At 43.8% G+C, this 19,396-nt stretch overlaps 1 protein-coding gene across 1 annotated transcript in view; it reads right to left on the bottom strand.

The window, feature by feature from the left end:
* C1QTNF7 (C1q and TNF related 7) overlaps nucleotides 1-14,346 on the bottom strand; it is a 76,845-nt gene extending 62,499 nt beyond the window's left edge. Inside the window, exon 1 of the mRNA XM_049630333.1 lies at nucleotides 14,100-14,346. The gene's annotated coding sequence lies outside the window, so the exon portion shown is untranslated. The remainder of the gene's footprint in view (nucleotides 1-14,099) is intronic.
* Nucleotides 14,347-19,396: the final 5,050 nt, after the last annotated feature.

Here is a 19,396-nt window from a genome sequence, read left to right as displayed (position 1 = left end):
TCATTTCGCTGCTCCCTTTTATTTATTTATTTTTTAATATGAAATTTATTGTCACATTGGCTTCCATACAACACCCAGTGCTCATCCCAAAAGGTGCCCTCCTCAATACTCCTCACCCACCCTCCCTTCCCTCCCACCCCCCATCGACCCTCAGCTTGTTCTCAGTTTTTAACAGTCTCTTATGCTTTGGCTCTCTCCCTCTCTAACCTCTTTTTTTTTTCTTCCCCTCCCCCATGGACTTCTGTTAAGTTTCTCAGGATCCACATAAGAGTGAATACATATGGTATCTGTCTTTCTCTGTATGACTTATTTCACTTAGCATAACACTCTCCAGTTCCATCCACGTTGCTACAAAGGGCCACATTTCATTCTTTCTCATTGCCGCGTAGTATTCCATTGTGTATATAAACCACAATTTCTGTATCCATTCATCAGTTGATGGACATTTAGGCTCTTTCCATAATTTGGCTATTGTTGAGAGCGCTGCTATAAATATTGGGGTACAAGTGCCCCTATGCACCTTGCTGCTCCCTTTTATAGCAAAGTCCTTGAATGAAGTCTCTCTACTCCCTCCCTGGAGTTTCATCCCCAGCCCCCAACACTGTCTCTCAGACCTGCCCCACCGGCTTCCATCTTCCTTCCCACTGCTCCAGTGCAAGCAACCTGTTCAAAGCCATCAACCACTCCCACGAGTCTACGGTGGCGGTCACTTCCTAGTCCTCTCAGTACCTGAACTATCACTCCTACTTCCCTTCGCGTGTCCACGAGAAACCACTGTCTCTTAGTTCTCCTCTTATTCCTTTTCCTTTTCACTGCCTCCTTTCCTGGATTCCTATCCTCTTCCTAATCTGTTAATGTTGGAAGCCCAGGCTCAATCCTCGGATCCCTTCTTTATCTGTACTGATCCTCTTCCCCTTAGTTATCCAATCCAATCACATGGCTTGAAACATCTACTTGCAGCTCAGACCTTCCTCCTGAACTCCAGACTCACCGACTAGACATCTACACATGGTGTCTCAGAGAAACATGAACCCAATATCGCCAGCCTCGAGCTCCAATCAGTAACAATTTTTTTCTTTTTTTTGATCCTCGGACCAAATACCTTGGATTCCCCTTGATGCTCCTCTTTTCCATGAATCCGACATTAGAGACAACTCATTGTGTTTCTCCTTGAGCGCTGTCTCAAGCATCTCACCCTTCCTCACCGTCTCCACCGCTGTCACTCTTGTCCCTTTTTCACCATTATCTCCTGCCTGAGTCATTGCAACCATTTCCACCCGGTCTTTTGCTCCCGCCCTTGGAGAAGGCGCTCAACAAGCAGAGCATTCCCGTGCAACCCCTCTCATGGCTTCCCTTCTTAGTCAGACTAAAAAGTAAAGGCTTAGAATAAGTCACAAGCCTTTGATGGCCTGCCCCTCCCCACCGTGTGACCTTATAGTCTACCTTTCTCTCCTTTGCTCCAGCCACACTGTCTCTGAGCTGCTCCTCAACATATTCCTGCCACTGTGCATTGACGGGGTGAGTCTGCCCCCAGACAGAACAACGCAAGGTAAAATATTTGCACGCACTGTTCTTCCCACCCAGAAAACTTTCGCTCAGAGGTTTGTCCATATCTATACCTGTTTCTATATCCTCAACACCTAGGTGTCTGTATATGTGTAGGTAATGTACATCTACATGTGTTTGTGTATCTGTGTATGTACACATGTATGATATCTACACCTACACCTGCGTCTATTTATACCTATAACTACACCTGTATCTGTATCTGTATCATCTGTATCTGTATCTGTCATCATCTTGCTGTATCACCACTTCAGGGCTATACTCACATTTCATTTTCCCACCGAGGCCTCTCCGACCGCTCTTCTCAAAACTACAAATCCAGCCATTCCATACCCTCTTCTTTGTGTGTTCTTTTTAAAGCCCATTGCGTGTATTATTCTAGAACATACTATGCTTTTGATTTATTTCGGTATCACCTATCTACCCCCATGAAATGTAAGCTCCACAAAGGCAGGTATTCTTGTTTGTCCTTTTGTCGCTGAGCCCTGAGCATCTGGAACAGCAGCTGCTGCATATTAGGGACATGAACTTATTGATGAGACAATGAAATAAAGGCCATGAATGATGATAAACAGTATTTGATTGGGATCCATGTCTCCTCATATCTAAGTCTTCAATTAGCTAGTTTCTGTATCAGCCCGGTCCCCCACTCCCGGCCCCCTAAAAAGTCCTGTGCACAAGAGATAAGGCCCATCAGAGGAACATCTGGTTACAGCTAGAGCTTTGGTCACACGTGCTCAAGTAGGACCCCAGGACCCTGGTGAACGGGGCTGGGATGCAAACATCCTTCTTGCGTTCTGGGAGATATCACTCTGATTGCCAGGGAAGACAGGTCCAGGGAAAACAAAGGCAACAGACAGTTTTTATTTGGCTTTTGGGTCTAGTTTTGAACAAAGCAGTCTGGCATTTGAGCTTTCTGGCTGGGAAAGTAAAATGTCACAAATAGAAATGTCCTTAATCAAATTAATTGCATTGTTTTACCGTGCTTTGATGGGGTTGGTCTACCCTCAAACAGAACAAGGCAACGTAAAATAGAAGCTGTGAGGTGGACCGTTGTCAGACTTTTCATGCACGTCCGTTTTATTTTGGTCTGTGAATTCTTTATCAAGTGAGCCTGCTATTGTTGAAATAACAATAAGCCTGACGAGGCTGCTGAGAGCTGGAGCAGGGATGCTACAATCTACCCAACGGTCCATTTTCCAAGCAGCAGCCTTAGATTGGTCTTAGAACTTAAATCAGAGCCTGTCGGTCACTCTCGTGCTCAAAGCCCTGCCATAGCTTCCTGCATCCCTGGAGGTAAATCTCAAGGCCCTTGCGAGGTCTTAGATGGGCTCGATCCTCATTCCCTTCTGACCTCACATCCCTCCTCATGCACTTCATTCCAGCTACCTGGCATCCTCCTATGTCTGGAAGGAACCAAGCACCATCAATCATACCTTCCCTCCAACTTGTTACTCCTCAGCCCACGATGATCTTCACCCAGATGCTGGCGTGACTCATTCTGCTACCTTCCAGTCTCTGCTCAAATGTTGGCTTTCTGTGGCCCCAGCCTTTCCCGACCCACCTTTCTTTCTTTCTTTCTTTCTTTCTTTCTTTCTTTCTGCAGGTTCATTTTATTTATTTATTTATTATTTATTTTTAATTTACATCCAAGCCATTAGCATATAGTGCAATAATGATTTCAGGAGTAGATTCCAGTGATTCGTCCCTGACACCTAACCCCCAGTGTTCATCCCAACAAGTGTCTTCCTTAATGAACCTCTCCCATTTAGCGCATCCTCCTACATACAATGCCTCCAGCAACCCTCAGTTTGTCTCTATATTTAAGAGTCTCTTATGTCCCCCCCTCCATTTTTTTTTTGCTTCCTTTCCCTTATATTCATCTGTTTTGTATCTTAAATTCTACATGAGTGAAGTCGTATGATATTTGTCTTTCTCTGACTAATTTCGCTTAGCATGGTACATTATACTTCCATGCACATTGTTGCAAATGGCAAGATTTCATTCTTGATCACTGAGTAATATTCCATTACACACACACACACACACACACACACACACACCACATCTTCTTTATCCATTCATCTGTCGATGGACATTTGGGCTCTTTCCCTACTTTGGCTATTGCCTGACCCACCTTTCTAAAGCAGCACATCTCTCTCTTAGCCACTTCCCTCTTCATTGTTTTCACATCTTTTGTTGTCTTTGTCTGTATACTCCTCAAGTGGCCTGTAAGACCTAGAGGAGAGAGTTCATTTGTTTTGATAGCAGCCCTGCCCTGAGTGTCTAGAATAGTTTCAGACACTCTGTGGATACTTAATCCTGCCTCCCTATGACTCTACCAGTCTTGTAGGTAACAAGGATTCTTAATGGACAAGCCAAAAAAACCAGTACTTACTTACAAGAGAGGAGAGAAAGAGAGAGAGAGAGAGATTGAGAAAACCAGTGTTCTAGAAATCTCAAACTCCTAGCCCTTGTTCTCGTAAGAGAGTTCTTCCCTTGGGAACCTTGAAACCTGGCTAAATCTGGACCTGGTCCATCCACATCCATGCTCCTCCCCACCCCGTTGCCGGCGAGGGTGGTATTGAGGGGAAGAAGAACATCTTCTCCTCTGAGAGGCCACTACCTGTGTGTCTGTCTGCCAGCTGCCCTCGAGTCTGAGCATGAAACCTCCCCAAACTGACCCTTAGGATTTCAAGTAATCAAAGGAAGACAGTCTAAATCTGAAACATTTGGAAGCTGAGAACCCGATTTGCCCCAAGAAAGCTGATGCTTATTAAAATCTTCAAAGGGCAAACATGAAAATGGTCCATGTTTTAGATTATCTCCCTCTCATTTGTCATGTCTGGAACCATTTTTACAGCACTGAAATCAAAAGCTCCAAGAGTTCAGCTTTCTTCCTCCACACACCTCTTTGCTGGCAAGGTTCCAGAACATTCTCCAGGCTCATGGGTCACAGAAAGAGAATATGTGTGGTCAGAGGCCTTCTCTGACAGTCTGCACTTGAGCCAAGTTATTTTCAAAGCTGAGATGAGTTTAGAGAGGTCATTATAGTTCAGAGTTTAAAATAAAAGTTTCAGGAAGGCTCATGTGTTTCAGTTAAAATGCAAAATATATGACTGGTGTCATGGTGGCTATTTTTATATGATGTCTTTTGGAGATAAACATTTGCTGTAGATTTCAATCTGTCAAGGGGGAAAGAAGTAAATATAATTTGTTTCTAGTGCTTCCCCATGACAAGAACTGGGCTGGGTACTTGCAGTACACATTTAATCAGTTTGCTGTCTTTATCTTAAGCAATGATCTTATTTCCAACATCCTAGCGAAAAACAGAGAGCATGATCTGGATCCTCTCAATGTTTCTACCATACCTAATTTATCCACATTCTCATCCATTCTCATTTGATTCCCGCTGGTCTTTTTTTTTTTTTTTTTTGGTGTGTGTGTATTTATTTGTGTGAGAGAGAGAGAGACAGAGTGCAAGTGGGGGAGGGGCAGAGAAAGAGGGAGACACAGAATCTGAAGCAGGCTCCAGTCTCTGAGCTGTCAACACAGAACCTGACGCGGGGTTTGAACTCACGAACCGTGAGATCATGGCTTGGGCTGAAGTCGGACGCTTACCTGACTGAGCCAGCCAGCTTCCTGCCGGTCTTAATGGACACTGGTGTGAGGCAGGACCCATGCTTATTCAAAACCAAGCCCTCCCCCTGGGGACTGTTTCAACCTACCTCTTGTCTCTCCTAGATTACCTGGCTCAGTGACCTTCTGTCATTTTCCGGTATCTTCGACTTCACCACTGGCCGACTGCTCTCAGTCTGTACAAACGTTCGTCTTTCTCACCCTGAAATAATTTGAACTTAGCTCTATTTCTAACCACTCTACTTCTATGTTCTTCCAAGGAAAGTAGATCTGGTAGGTTAAAGGCAACTTACAGGACCAATAAAGAGTGAAGAAAGCAAATCAGCTTTTTCCAAGGGTGCTTCACAAGCCACTATCTGAAGGCATTCAGGCGTGCCTGGCCATTCTGTGCTTCATAGCAGTTGGGAATAACTATTTCCAAACTATACTCATTTGAACAGGCAACTGTTTAGTTAGACTGCCTAGATTTCATTGGTTTTTAAAGTATTCTACCTAAGGCCAACTAGAAGTTAGATATTGGCCATTAAGGGTGAGAGGTGTGGGGATGTGTATGCACGGGTATCTGAATGGTGGGGGATAGATACAGACAGTAGAGAGTATAAGTTTTTTCTCTTCCCTGCCCAGTGACTAGTTTTAAGGCTTTATGGAGAGAGTTGTTAATGTCAGATGTTGAAAGAAATGTTTCCAGGGAAACTTTTCAGGAAGACATTTCCAGTAAAAACTTGAGTCTTTGGGTACAAGCAAAACTATTTTGGAGCCAGGTGACTCACTATGGGAAAGAGGCTTTCTCTCCATCTCTGCCCAGAACTTAGCAACACTCTGGCTGCATGAGGATCATCAACTTTGGGAAAACAAGAGATTGCATCTATCATTTGAATGTTGCCATTCTCAAGATGGACCCCATTAAAGACTGTGATTTGCATAGAGGACTATGATTTGGACCATGATTTATGGTGACGGCTGCACAGAAATTCATGAGCACATGTGAGCACAGCGTAGAAACAACTTGGAAGGATCTCAGCGAGAGGAGAGAGCATGACATTGGATGGTTGACTCTGAGGTGTCCTTATCAGTATATCTAGGCTGGTGAGGCCAGAGGACGGAAATGCAATCTCAAGGAGGGCAGGGAGTTTTGCCTGTTTGGATCACTTTCGGTCCAATAAATAAGTATACATTCAAGGAGCATGAAATGAATTTGGCTTCCTTCGGGTTAGGAAAAAGGGTTGAATTGGCTAAATTCAGACTTAGGTATGGAAGAGAGAATGACAGAGGAGCAGTGGCCTTTTGTTAAGAGAGCGTGGCTGCAAAAATATGGTGAGAAATCAGAGGAGAGCCCGAGAAGGTCATGCAGTTCATGCACGACGGTGTGCTGCAAACGGTGCTGCGAGGGACAGAAAACACCAAAACGGGCTTGAGTGCATCATTTTATTTTGAGTGCCACTGCCAATGCATTAGCTCAGTGGTCTTCATAGCAAATGAGTGGGATGGGAGGGACGGGTATGTTCATTAACTTTTCTGGGTAAGGACGGAGACAATAAATGGCTTGCTAAAGGTCACTTTAAATGGTCCGCTCATGTGTGAACAGGAGCCAATGACTTTGAATTGCTTTCTATCATTTTTTTTTTTTTAACCTGATCGTAGTGCAGAAATGAGATTTTGGCTGATGGATAGATTTAGACTTGGCAAAGCTGTGGACATTTTTTGGTTTGTTTCATTTCCTCTTTTTAATTTTGCAATGACGACTGTGAGGTGATAAGCCTTAAATCTCCACCTTTGACTGCAAAGTTTGGAGTGACATGGAGAGATAATTAAAACGGAAAGCAACACGATTTAAGACCTGGGTCCGTGGATTAAAATGAGGAAAATGTATTGAAACAGCTGAGAGTTTCTGTGCAGGCTTTCCTTCACATCCCAACACCACAGAACAAATTGCACAAATTCTAGGAATGATGTCCCTTGATAACAAACACTGGTCACTTTTTCAGATGTCAACAAATGGCTCTGTTGACTCTGTTTTGTAACAAGTTACAAGCAGATGGCACTTTGAAGTGTATGATGCAGTTTAGAAAACACAATCACTTGGACATTTTTGTCTGGTTTGCTAAGATAATGTGATGAAACCCAAAATGAAAGAATCTTGGCGTGTACGGATAGAACAAGGCTACACACCATTCGGTGGATTTGTCCTCATTTCTTGCAATCAAAGAGTTGATTTTTCAACTGTCAGCTCATGAAGGTTTACACGCTTGCTGAATAAAAGGTGCAAAGCAAGAGAAAACTATCATTTCTAGACGTTTTATCTTTTTTTTTAATTTTTGAGAGACAGAAAGAGAGAGAGACAGACAGACAGAGAGACAGAGAGAGACAGAACATGAGTGGGGGAGGGGCAGAGAGAGAGGGAGACATAGAACCTGAAGCAGACTCCAGGCTCTGAGCTGTCAGCACAGAGCCCGACGTGGGACTCGAACTCAGGGACTGTGAGATCATGACCTGAGTCAAAGTCGGACGCTTAACCAACTGAGCCACCCGGGCACCCTTAGAACTATCATTTCTTGAATGCTTATTATGTGCCAGACTCTTTATAAGGTATATTCTTTATAAACTTATATATCTTATTAAATCCTAAAGTAATTCTGTGGGTAGTTACTATTACCCCTAGTTTAAATATAAATAAATGACGGCCTGCAGATATCCCACACCTAGTTAGGTATGAGGCAGAATGCAGACCTTGATCTGACACCCAAACCCATTTCTTCCTCCTCCTCTGTGGTACTTTGGATAGAATCCTGTCCCTACCTGCCCCCTTATCCTGTCCCTACCTGCCCCTTGTTTTAAAAATACTTTTATGTTCACAACTAAGTATCAAAATATATGCAACTAGCAAATGTTTATGTAATATAGTTCTTATTTATGTATCAAATTCCAAATTTATTGCTTTCATAAACAGGAATTTGTGGAATATTTTGACAAATACTATAGGTTTGACTCTTGCAAAACCCACCCCAATCCGTTTCCCCCTGACTTTTTCTACATGAAAGACAGAATACACAAACAATACACAAATTTCCAGATCGTCTTGCTGTGAGGGGTGCACAAGTACATGGGAAGTCCTGGAAGAGGGTTTCCTTTTCCAATTAAAGGGGCAAAGTTTGACAAGAAGGTTTTTCCCTTCCTGCCCAGAATATGAACTCAATACCTAGCGGTACAGCAGCTGTCTTGCCACCATGAGGATGAAAACCATGTGCTAACCAACACTAGTGAAGCAGGGAGACAGAAGGTATGTGGCTTCCTGATGGCACCTTTAAATAGCCACATCGTCCTTGGATCATCTACCTTTCGGCTTCTTGTTATGTGAGAAAAATAAACCCCTTACATGTGAAAGGACCAGATTTTCTGATGCTCACAGATACATGCAATCCAAACTGATGCACTTGGTAACCAGAATTTTAGAAGACATTCCTATTTTCTAACCGTGTTCCATTTTTATGCCGGTTTGGTCCCAATTTGCATGTCCGAAACACTGGAAGTACAACCACCAAATTAGATAATAGATTCCCTGGAATGGTGTTCCTTTGGTTGGGCACGAACTGGAACAGAGTTGGGTCTCCTCCCTGGTTGTGGGAAAATGGCCAGCAGAGCCTGTGATCTGACTGACTGTGGTTTTTCCAGGAAGCCTGGACATCACTTCAGCCAAAGCACTCGGCATGGAGTCGGGCAGGGAGAGCGGGGTGACCAGGCTTGACATGTCACCACCATTTTGCCTTGCATGGGTGTAGACTTGGCCTTTGGTCAGGAAAACTAGAAAGGACCTTGAGCAATCATTTTGTCTTTCTTTTCACCTTGGGAAAGGACCACACTGAAGTCCTACCAGACGTGTATGATAAGCAATCTGGGTTTAATAGACCTCCAAAGAAGAGACGATTCCTCAGCCTCTTCCCTCAGAAGGCCATTTCAACATTTAAAAACGTGCAGTACATCCTTCCTTTACTTACATAGAATGTGTATCGCATGGGATGGGAGAACACTTTATCTCTCTCCAGCAGGGCGGTAGAGTGGGGTGTGCGGCTGGGCAGTCCTGGATTAAGGTTGTCCTGCCATTTCCTAGCGGGTGCTGAACTTTCTTGTTACTTAACTGCACCAAGCTTCAGCCCCCCATCTGTAGAATAAGCAAATAGTAGCCACACTAGGGTCTTGATGAGGAGCTAATATACATAAAAAGCTGAGAATGGTATCTGTCATAAAAGTGCACATGTAACAGTAGCCTCTTTCTCCTACTCTTGCCTCTGGACAGCAGCTCACCACCATTCTCTGGGTGAGATTGCTTTGGAGTCCTGAGAAGCATCCCCACAACACTCCCCATGACCGGTTAATTAACTTGTCAATGTCCTAGTCCCTTCTTCTTCACTCTTAGTTTTCAGTCCTTGGATTTTAACTTTGGACCCGGTTTTCCCAAAACAATTGCTAAAAATGTGTTTGCAATTTGGAGAGATCACATTTCTATAAATTAAGCAAAAAAAAAAAAAAAAAATATCAGTGCTATATTTGAAAATCGGAAACCTTGGCCTGCACGGTTTGTGTTGCCATGAACACAAGATTTTCGTTCTAAGTTGTGGACCCTTAATTGGGGTTTACACGATGGTGATAAAGGCATAATGGAGTAATGAGACAATCATCCAGATTGTTACGGCCAAGTATACTCTGGCCACAAATAGTTGGCTGATTGAAAGACAAAGACTCCTCCGGTACAAGTTATCTACACTGTGACCTTCGCTATGGAGAGACGCTGTCTCAGACCCAAGTGAGGTTTGCTGCACCATTTTAAGAAAGGAAACATTTCAGACCGTGGATTGTTTTTCAAAGCCATACACATGACTCTTGGCTAATAAAACGTTGGATCGGCCGACGTCTGGCAGCTCTGCATGTTGGCTGCACTAACATATGTACAATTTCAGACTCGCAGCCACACAGGAAGTCATGGTGAAGCGGCACAAATCATCCCTAAAATCTGCCATGCGGTGGTTCTTCTCCTCTCCAACAATGTAATCCCTAGGAATTGTGATGATTTGAACTTTTTAAGAAGAATAATTAATTAATCTTCATTCACTTAAGACCTACTCATTTATCATTGATGACAAAGAGCAGTTTGAAAAAAAGTGCAGAAGATGGAATGAAAGAATGAATGTAGTATAGTTTGGTTCAGAGATTTTTCTCTCCTTTTCATGCAATTACTCACGGCATATGATGTTACGATGAGGAAAGGAAATGACAAAACAGATTTTCAGGCCTAAAAGAAGCTCCATGGATTTACTGCTAGTCACACTATCTCATTACTGTACTTTATTTTCTCTCCATAGCATTTTCCAGTCTCTGAAGTTACATTCTGGTTTATGATTCTATTTTTGCCCCCTCTAGAGGTAGGAAGGTAGAGACTTTGGCTCTCGCTTCACAGGTATATCTAGAATAGTGCATAGCACATTGTAGGTGCTCAGTAAATATCTGGAGACTGAATGGACCAGAACTAAGGAGAAAAGGAACACCCCTGTTGGTCGGGCACCTGTTATGCTAGGTGCCATGCGGGCTTGGTTATGTCTGTTACATACACCTGAGAGGTAAGTGACATACTTGGAGTCTTGCAGTTAGAAGGTGATCAAGCCAGAGTTCAAAACCATGGCCGTTTCCCTTCCAATTCTGACATTTGCCACCACCAGAAATTATTCCCAGCATCAGTGGTTCCTGTTCCACCACGCCCTCTGTGACCTCTTTCCGAGGCAGCTAAAGATCCTAGCACATGTTTTGAGAACACGTTTGGCTTGCATTTATCTGTGCTGAAGTAGTCTTCAGAGAAATCGATCTCATTGTATTTTATTCAGCACAGTAAATGCTCCAAGTCACTGATTTCTCTGTGTTAAGTTTATTGAGCAAATTTCTCATGCTATACAGACAGCAGCTCACTTTGTACTAAGTGGTGATGAATTCCACGGAGCTGTACGGATTTATAATAAAAGGCCTACAAAGGAAGGAAAACCGCCCCTCTGCTGATGCAACCAAAAGTGTTGATGACAACAAGTTCAGGTGGTCACAGGGCTTGGAAGCAGGTGACGCATGCCAGAACTTGAAGAAAGCACCGGGATATAAACAAGACAGTAACTAACTCTGGAATAAGGTTGATTCTGACCACAGGGTAATCCAAAAAATTTGAATGGGGAAAAGGCCCAATCTCTTGTACTTAGCACAAGTTTTCACCTTCTTCAGGTGGATATGGCAATATGCATTCTTTCCCAGATTACAAAACAGGCTGAGGAATGTGATTGTCTGACTCTGATGCACATCCAAATCCTCTGGAGAGTTACTGACCAAGGGGCCCTTAATTAATGAGGCCCGCGGGCCAGTTACCCACGAGGCCTTCACTGATATGCATGCAGCACTGGCTTCTTCCACTAACTCACTCTCCCCTGCAGGGGGCAGTATGGACTTGGCCTCATCAAGAGTGTGGGGTCCTGAAAAGAGTGGGAGAGGGGATTTGAAAGTGGGAGTGGGGATTTGAAAGACCGTGCTTAGCTCCTAGCTCTGGTAATTTCTCAGTGCGTGACCTAGGGGCGAGTTGTCTCGCATCTTGAGCTTGTTTCCTGGTCTGAAATCTTCGCGGGCGGTGGTCAGTCACATGCCCCCAGGAGGCATTGTGAGGGCCTGGCAAGGAGACACCCCAAAGAACCCAACAGCATGAGGGAAGCAAGGAAAGCAGATGCTGGTTCTAAACGTGGACTTTCTCCACTACGATGCAGCCAGATCATTTACCTCCAAATTCCAACCCTGCCGGCCATTACTGCCATGGGCGAGTTACTTAGCTAGCCTTAGCCTCAGTTTCTCCTACAGAGAAACCCAAATAACGCTTTGCTTACATTAACTCTCAACCCTCCCATGAGCTCCCAAGGTTTTTACCCATATTTCATACTCAGGAAACTGAGGCACAGAGGAGTGAAGTGACCACGCAGAGGCCACTCTGGGACGTGTCCCCGGGTGCTGTGGTTGCAGAGCCGCTACTCCTAACCAGCGAGTTGCCTGCTCCAAAGACATCACGCGACACGGTGAGCAGAGGGCCAAATGCATGGCGAATGCCCAGTAAATGTTTCCCAATATTTGGATAATTTCCTTTCACATTCCAAACACGTATCCCTCCATTTTATGATCCATTGCACCCCACATGTCCAACAGCTAGTGCCCAGATTTATTTAATTATTGCCATGAAAACAAAAGCTGTCTTGGGCTCCACAGACTACAAACACATTCGTTCTAGAAGGGGAGCATCGTCTCAGCTTTTGTTTTTATTGCTTTTAGCACATCAAGCACGTAATATGTACTAAGTAAAAGTGAAAGGTTAGAGATCACCTCAGACTAAAAGTTGCTCCGGGGGGGTGTCTACACAGGAAATAGGCTGTTATACATCCCTTTCCATCCGGAGCCTCCTGGCCCTCTGACATGCCTTACGCATGCACTGCCATCAAGGCACAGAGGAGTTAATTAGCATATGAGGAACAAGCCGGTCTCGTCCTTACAGGACATCAAACTGTGAAGCAAAGGTATTCAAAGGGAAAGAAAGCGAGTCAGAGGAGAGTTAAGGCCAGTTGTTCTTGTGCTTAGGAGAGCTTTCCAGGGAGTAGGAGAACCAAGATGCGGATGCCAGGCTTTATTATGCAAAGTAGGAATCAAGACATATTGAGAGATGTGTAGTCTGATGGGGGGACAGAGTCCGAGACCTTGGGACGCGAGTTCCCTGCAGCCGTAGGGTTCTTGATGAGAGACCCTGGAAAAGGACAAGGTCCTGGGGAAGCTGCAGGGTGTCAGAGAGCGAATGTTGATCAAAACAGAGCTATTTCCTTTACATGAGCTGTCCTCTAGCAATTACTTCCCAGTCCTTAACCACAATCTGATTTAAAAAATCTTTAAAAGAGGGGCGCCTGGGTGGCTCAGTCGGTTAAGCGTCTAACTTCGGCTCAGGTCATGATCTCCTAATAGTGATCTCACGATCTCACGGTTCATGAGTTTGAGCCCTGCATCAGGCTTTCTGCTGTCGGTGCAGAGCCCACTTTGGATCCTCTGTCCTCCTCTCTCTCTGCCCCTCCCCAGCACTCTCTCCCTCTCTCAAAAATAAACATTTCAAAAAAGCTTTGAAAGAAATATGCTCTAGTACAGTGTGTTATGTACGACACTAGGCAATCCCGTCTCATAATTACTCTTAACGCAAGCCCATGGTTTTACCAACACAGTTCGCGCTCGTGTATTGCAACGAACGGCTTATCCTCCCCACAGCAATGTAAAATGTCGAGCACATTTGTTTAATAAAATAAACAGTAAATAAATCAGCACCCTCAACCCAAACGACATCTAGCACAAGGTTTATACTACTACAGGGAAATCTCCACCAGACACTATTAGCTTGTATGTTTCCCTTTCCTCGAGCAAACTCCTGCGGTGTATCAGAATGAAGGAAAGCCCTTCAATTTGAATTATGTAGGCACGGATGACAGATGTAGGCACTCGATGACAATTCCGTGTTTCCGGGTGAGGCTCCCGCAAGTGTCAGCCTCTTGCTCCTCTTGACTATGGATCTATAGCCACTAAGGAGCGTAACTGCCAAGTCAAAGGCTCTTTTCAGAACTAACCCTTCCCAAGCCAAGCCGATTCTGACGACTTTCGCTTTCTCTCCTCTGTTCAGCAGAAGCAACCCCCAGAGGAGACGGTTCATTGAGTAAGCCCCAGTCAGTAAACACCCCCAAACCTCATAGATGGACAGAGAGAGAACAGCTCAACACCAGCGCGAGCCAAAAGACTCATCTGTGGGAGAAGAAAAGCCTGAAGAAGTTCACTTCGATCGGGAGAGAGGGCTGTTTACTTACGTTGCTCGCAAGACCTTCCAACAGCTGGAGTCTTTGAATTCTAGTGCACGCAGATGTGGAGCTTTAACTCGAAATCCCCTTCTCTTTGGCAGCGAGGAGCCTGATAGCTCTGCGGGGCTGCAGATTGATAAGTAATTTCCTGATTGGTTTCAAAAGCGTTCTCCCGGGCTTCGAGCAGTGGCTGGGAGAGAGGGAGCACGCAAGCCCCATGACGTGCAGTGACGCTGTGGCCTGCACAGACCTCCTGTTTGATCGAGCTCGAAAGAAGTATCTGTTGACCTCACCAGCAAAAATAAGTAGCCTCCTCTATCTGTTGGCTCCCTCCCTGAATCATATCTGGGAACCAGCATGAAGAATCTGGACCATATTTTGTTTCAATATTTGTGATTGCTTTCTTACCAGCCACTTCAGAGAACGTTCTCAGAGACCGTGCCCTCCGGTCCCTTCATTTCACAGTGGAAGGAAATGAAACCCAGGGTTTACAAGCCTTGACCAGGAGCGCACGGGGTATGAGTGGAAGGACTGGATCCCAAGAGCCTCCTGACTGTCACACCAGAGCTCCGTCCCCTATAGGGAGGTCGAGACAAAGATTTGGCATCTGGCTCTTGATCTTTAGAAGGCGTGTCATAAATCTCAGTTCTCAGGGCTGCAAAGTGGGAGTCAGAATAACGGTTGTGTTTGTGTGGTCTCACAGTATCGGGATCGCTGAGGGAGAACTTCATCAAGGCGGAGACCAATTATACCCCACGATGGGATTTTGTCAGTAGGGCCCAATCTACATGCTTCTCTTGTCCTTTTCTGTTCTCATAGTCCATTCAGGGTTATTTTCTGTTCTGGAAGAAGCCATCCAACAAGCCATCTGACTTGTTGGGGCAGAGAATTTCCTTGGGTCAAGGAAGAAGACAGGACACGGAGAAAACTTTTGACCTTGGAAAACCAGGTCAAGATCAGATGCAAATGTAGAGCATGTTTGGACATTTGCCACAGAAAGGACACTGGGTCTGGAATCAGAAAATCAAGGCTTGGCTACTGCCTCTAACACTCATCAGCCAAGGGAACTTCATTGAAGCATTACAAACCACAATTTCCTCCCTGGAGACATAATCCCTGTCCTGCCGGGCTTGCCTCATTTTGCGGTGGGAAGATCAAATGCATTCTGCATGGAGGTCGTGCTTATCAACACTTGCAGGCTTTGAAATTGTGAGGAAGTATTTTCCGGCATCCCGAATAGCATCTCACACAGAAAGCTCTGTTGATGGGATCATGCCACATCCTCTATCCTGGGTTCTTGGACTTGTTCCCTTCTCCTTTTAAGGAGTATACTTTGCCTTTCTTCCCTTATTATGCCATCTCTTGGCGCTTGTATCCCCGGTCTGGCCACTACTGATCTTCCTTCTTTCTTAGAGTTTATGTGTCCTTCCATCTCTCATGCAACAGTAAGAATGAAAAGAAGGAGAAAATGTTTTCCTCAACCACACAGAAAACCATCTGTAGAGTTTTGACACATGCGAGGCTGTGTGCATCCTGGACACAGGATGTACTTGTACATCCAAGTATTCACGGCCAGACAGCAAATGGATTGAGACCAGCCTCACTGATGAAAATGCTCAAACCCCCAGTCCTGTTTAGTTCTCCCATTCCCTTCCTTTGCCCTTTCATAAATTCATTCTTCGAATGTCATTGCAGTTAAGATTTGCACTCCATCATCTCTAAGAGCAGTTTTTGGGCCGCCATAACGAACCACCATAGACAGGGGGCTTAAGCAACAGAAATTAACTTTCTCATGGTTTTGGAGGCTGGAAGTCTGAGATGAGGTGTCAGCATGGTCGGGTTCTGGTGAGAGCCCTTTCCCTGGCTTGTGGACAGCTGCCTCTCACTGTATCCCCACATGATGGAGAGTGGGAAGGCTCTCCCTCCCTCCCTCCCTCCATCTCTCCCTCTCTCCCTCTCTCCCTCTCTCCCTCTCTCCCTCTCTCCCTCTCTCCCTCTTCTTATAAGGCCACGGTCCATGTGGAGCAGGGCTCCGACCCTATAGCTTATTTAACCTTAATTACCTCCTAAAGACTCTTATCTGCAGATATAGTCTCATTACCCTATATGTCAGGGCTTCAACCTACGAACTTTGAAGGGACACAGTTGAGTCCAGAGCAGACCTGGAGAAAGTGAGAACATTAAGCTAACATTACGGAGCACTCACTGGGTATAAGGCCCCACTTGTTTCTTTTCTCATTGAATCCTCATAACAATTTTCAGAGGCTGGTAGTGACTTTTCCAAGGTCACAAATCTAGTAAGTGGCAGTGTCCACATGTAAATTGTGATGACCAGCACCATGTTCTTTTCATGACACAATCTGCCTCCATCCCCTCTTTTCTCCTGGGCTCTGAGCCATGAAGCTCTATGTTTCTTTCCTGCTAACACTGAGCTCAGCTGCCTCACGTCAGGGAGGTGTTACCCTGTGAGAAGGGGAGGGGGTGAAGGGGAACTCTGTGGTTTTCTTTAGGGACTCCCCACTGAATTTAGGGTGACAGCTGTCAGGAGTCTGCCCAGAACGTTCTTTTTCTCTTCCTGCTTTCCTCCCAGACTCCTCTGTGTTGATAAATCCTTCTCATCAGTTTGAACTCAACCGGTGTCCTTACCTCAGGGAAGCTTTCTTTGACTTGCCCTGTACCTGCTCTAGCTCTCCCTTATACTCTCCTATCCTTCCCCTTCGTTATTGTTTCCTTTTTGTACACCTTTACAAATGTTACTTCATAGCTATCGTAGTTGAGGAGTTGTATATTTTTAAGATAATTGCATAATGCTTGTCTTCCTCACTGGTTTGTAGGTTTCACTGTGGGCAGGGATGTCTGGTTCACTGAAATATCTCCAACCATTAGACCACTAATGTTAAGCCCTCTGTTATCACCAAATTAATTTTTCTCCTTGCTGTTTTGCACAAGGAAACTAGATTTGGCTCATCAAGAGTGAGGTTCTTGGAATAAGAAACAATAGCTGAGGAACGGACCTTGGGTCACACCTGCCAGCCTTCTGGTCAACCCTCGGATTCCTGTAAGGGCAGCACAGCCTGGCCCTCTGCACGGTGGGGGCTGCCTATTCATACTCCTCTAGCCTTGGTCTCTTTCAAGAAAGAGACGAAAGAGAGATCCCGATGCAACAAGGCATGAGGCGGTATAGGACTTGCCAAGCAGGAGTTTGTACCAGGAAAGACATTCTCAGCGACAGAAGCCACATGTGCAAAGATATGGAAAGACAACGTGCTGTGTTAGAGAATTACAAGGAAGACGCTTTTGTCAGTGTGTTGCAAGGAAATGTGATAACATTAGTGAAAGTTCCAGATAGGTATTAAGTGTTTTCATTATTATCTGTTTCTCATCTGTGTTTGGTGGGCCAATGACAGAGTCCATGTGAAATTGTTTTATAAACTGTAAAAATGTTATAAAAATTTGCTTATTAGAAATTCTTTTGGATGAAGATAGCTTGGCAGAGAGACCGAGAAACTATGCTGGGAAATGAAATTATTTATGAATTTTCTTCATTCACAAACTGAAAAATTTGACTAATTTCCTTCTTCAAATCCCCCTTTCAAAGACTAGATTATAAATTTCTAGTATTTATTAAACGTCAGTGAGCTGGGATACAGGTTTTTAACTCAGCATTATCCCTGGATCTTTCTACTCTCTCTTATATTTCAGGGACCCAACACCTGAAACTAAATTTCCTCAAAACTTTTTCAGTCAGTTTCCCTGCTTAGAACCAGCCAATGAGGGCACCACAGGGATGTCAAAGGCAGAAATGAATGAGGGGACACCCTTTGGTGGCAGTCGCAGTCAGAGTGAGGACACTCAAATGATGCAAAGTTTGTAGGAGCTTCTGGGTGAGATCCCGGAATCACATAATCTAGTGTGGTTTTCCAGCAACCCTGCACTTCTGAGTTTCCAGAAAAACATCATGGTCTCTTCTTCAAATATTGGTTCCACAGCCTTTTTTTAAATTTAGAAATAATGGCATACTCTTAGGAGGTTGCAAAAAAAAAAAGTTGCATAAAAACCAAATAAAACAAAAACTAGCTCCCCTCAATAATGACATCTTTTATCACTGTAATATATCAAAACTAGAAGTTGGCATCAGTACAACACTATTAAGTAGATTGTAGAACATATTCAGATTTCACCAGGTTTGCATGGGTTCATTTGTATGTTGTAAAGTTCAGTGCAATTTAATCTTATGTGTAGATTCTCTACAGTTCTTTTGATGGTTGTTTAAGGCTTTGATTTCTCATGTTCAATCCCTACCTAGAGTGATTTTTATTTTTCTGATTCCTGACTGATATGAATGCTAATCTTCTGGTGTCATTACACACTTGAAGCCTTACAGTCAGGCTTTGATTCTTACATTCCATTATGTTCATTCATTTATTCAATTAACATATGACTCAGTGATTTTTTTTTCCTGTATGCTCTTTTACCCATTGTCTTTGTCCATGGCATTGTCACAATACATTCAAATTATTGCAACATATTTTTAGCTATTTCTTGGGCTTTAGTTGTTACATTCTCAAGATCATCCTTACCATAGTGTATCCAAGAATGCAATACTAGTTTAATCATTCCTAAATAGTGGTAAAATAATTTATATGTGATAAGACAAGAAACAAAAAATAAGAGGTACAGGAATTGGATTAGAAGAAGCAAATGTATCATTATTGAAAGATACCACAGTTGCACACCCAAACAATGCATGCAAATTTTAAAAGCCTATTAGAAAGAATATACATTCAATATGGTTGCCAGACAAAAAATAAACACATGAAAAATAACCTAAACACTAAAAATAATCAGAGGATAGAATGTTAAAAAAAATCAGCTAAAATCCTTGTTAACAGCAAAATGATGTTGGTTTTTCTTTAGAGGAAGGGCATCCTATCCTCTCCCTAACTCTGGGCTTTTTTTCTCACTTGAGCCCTTAATAGGCTCAACTTGTGTGGACAGATTCACAAAATCTTGTTTTCCCTTCTTGATTATTCAAGCCACAAGTGATAAAAACCTGGTCTGGGGGAAACCAGTTTAGAAACAAAGATGATGATGTGTCCTTTGTCCCTTCCTAGCTATGACACATTTCCTCCTAAAAGTGTCTCTTCTGCACTACAGGACTATGCAAATCTCTCTCTTCACTAATGGACTAAGAAGAGAATCTTAGCTAACATTCGTTATGTGCTAACATTGTTCCTCAATTTTTACAACCAATTAATCCTTACAACTATATGAGTAGAAAATTGAAATTAATCCCAAGTTTCAAG

The sequence above is a fragment of the Panthera uncia genome, chromosome B1, assembly GCF_023721935.1.
Source record: "Panthera uncia isolate 11264 chromosome B1, Puncia_PCG_1.0, whole genome shotgun sequence".
Classification (NCBI taxonomy): Eukaryota; Metazoa; Chordata; class Mammalia; order Carnivora; family Felidae; genus Panthera; species Panthera uncia.
Note: the sequence above shows the minus strand (reverse complement) of the source record. Positions and strands in the feature narration are given on the sequence as shown.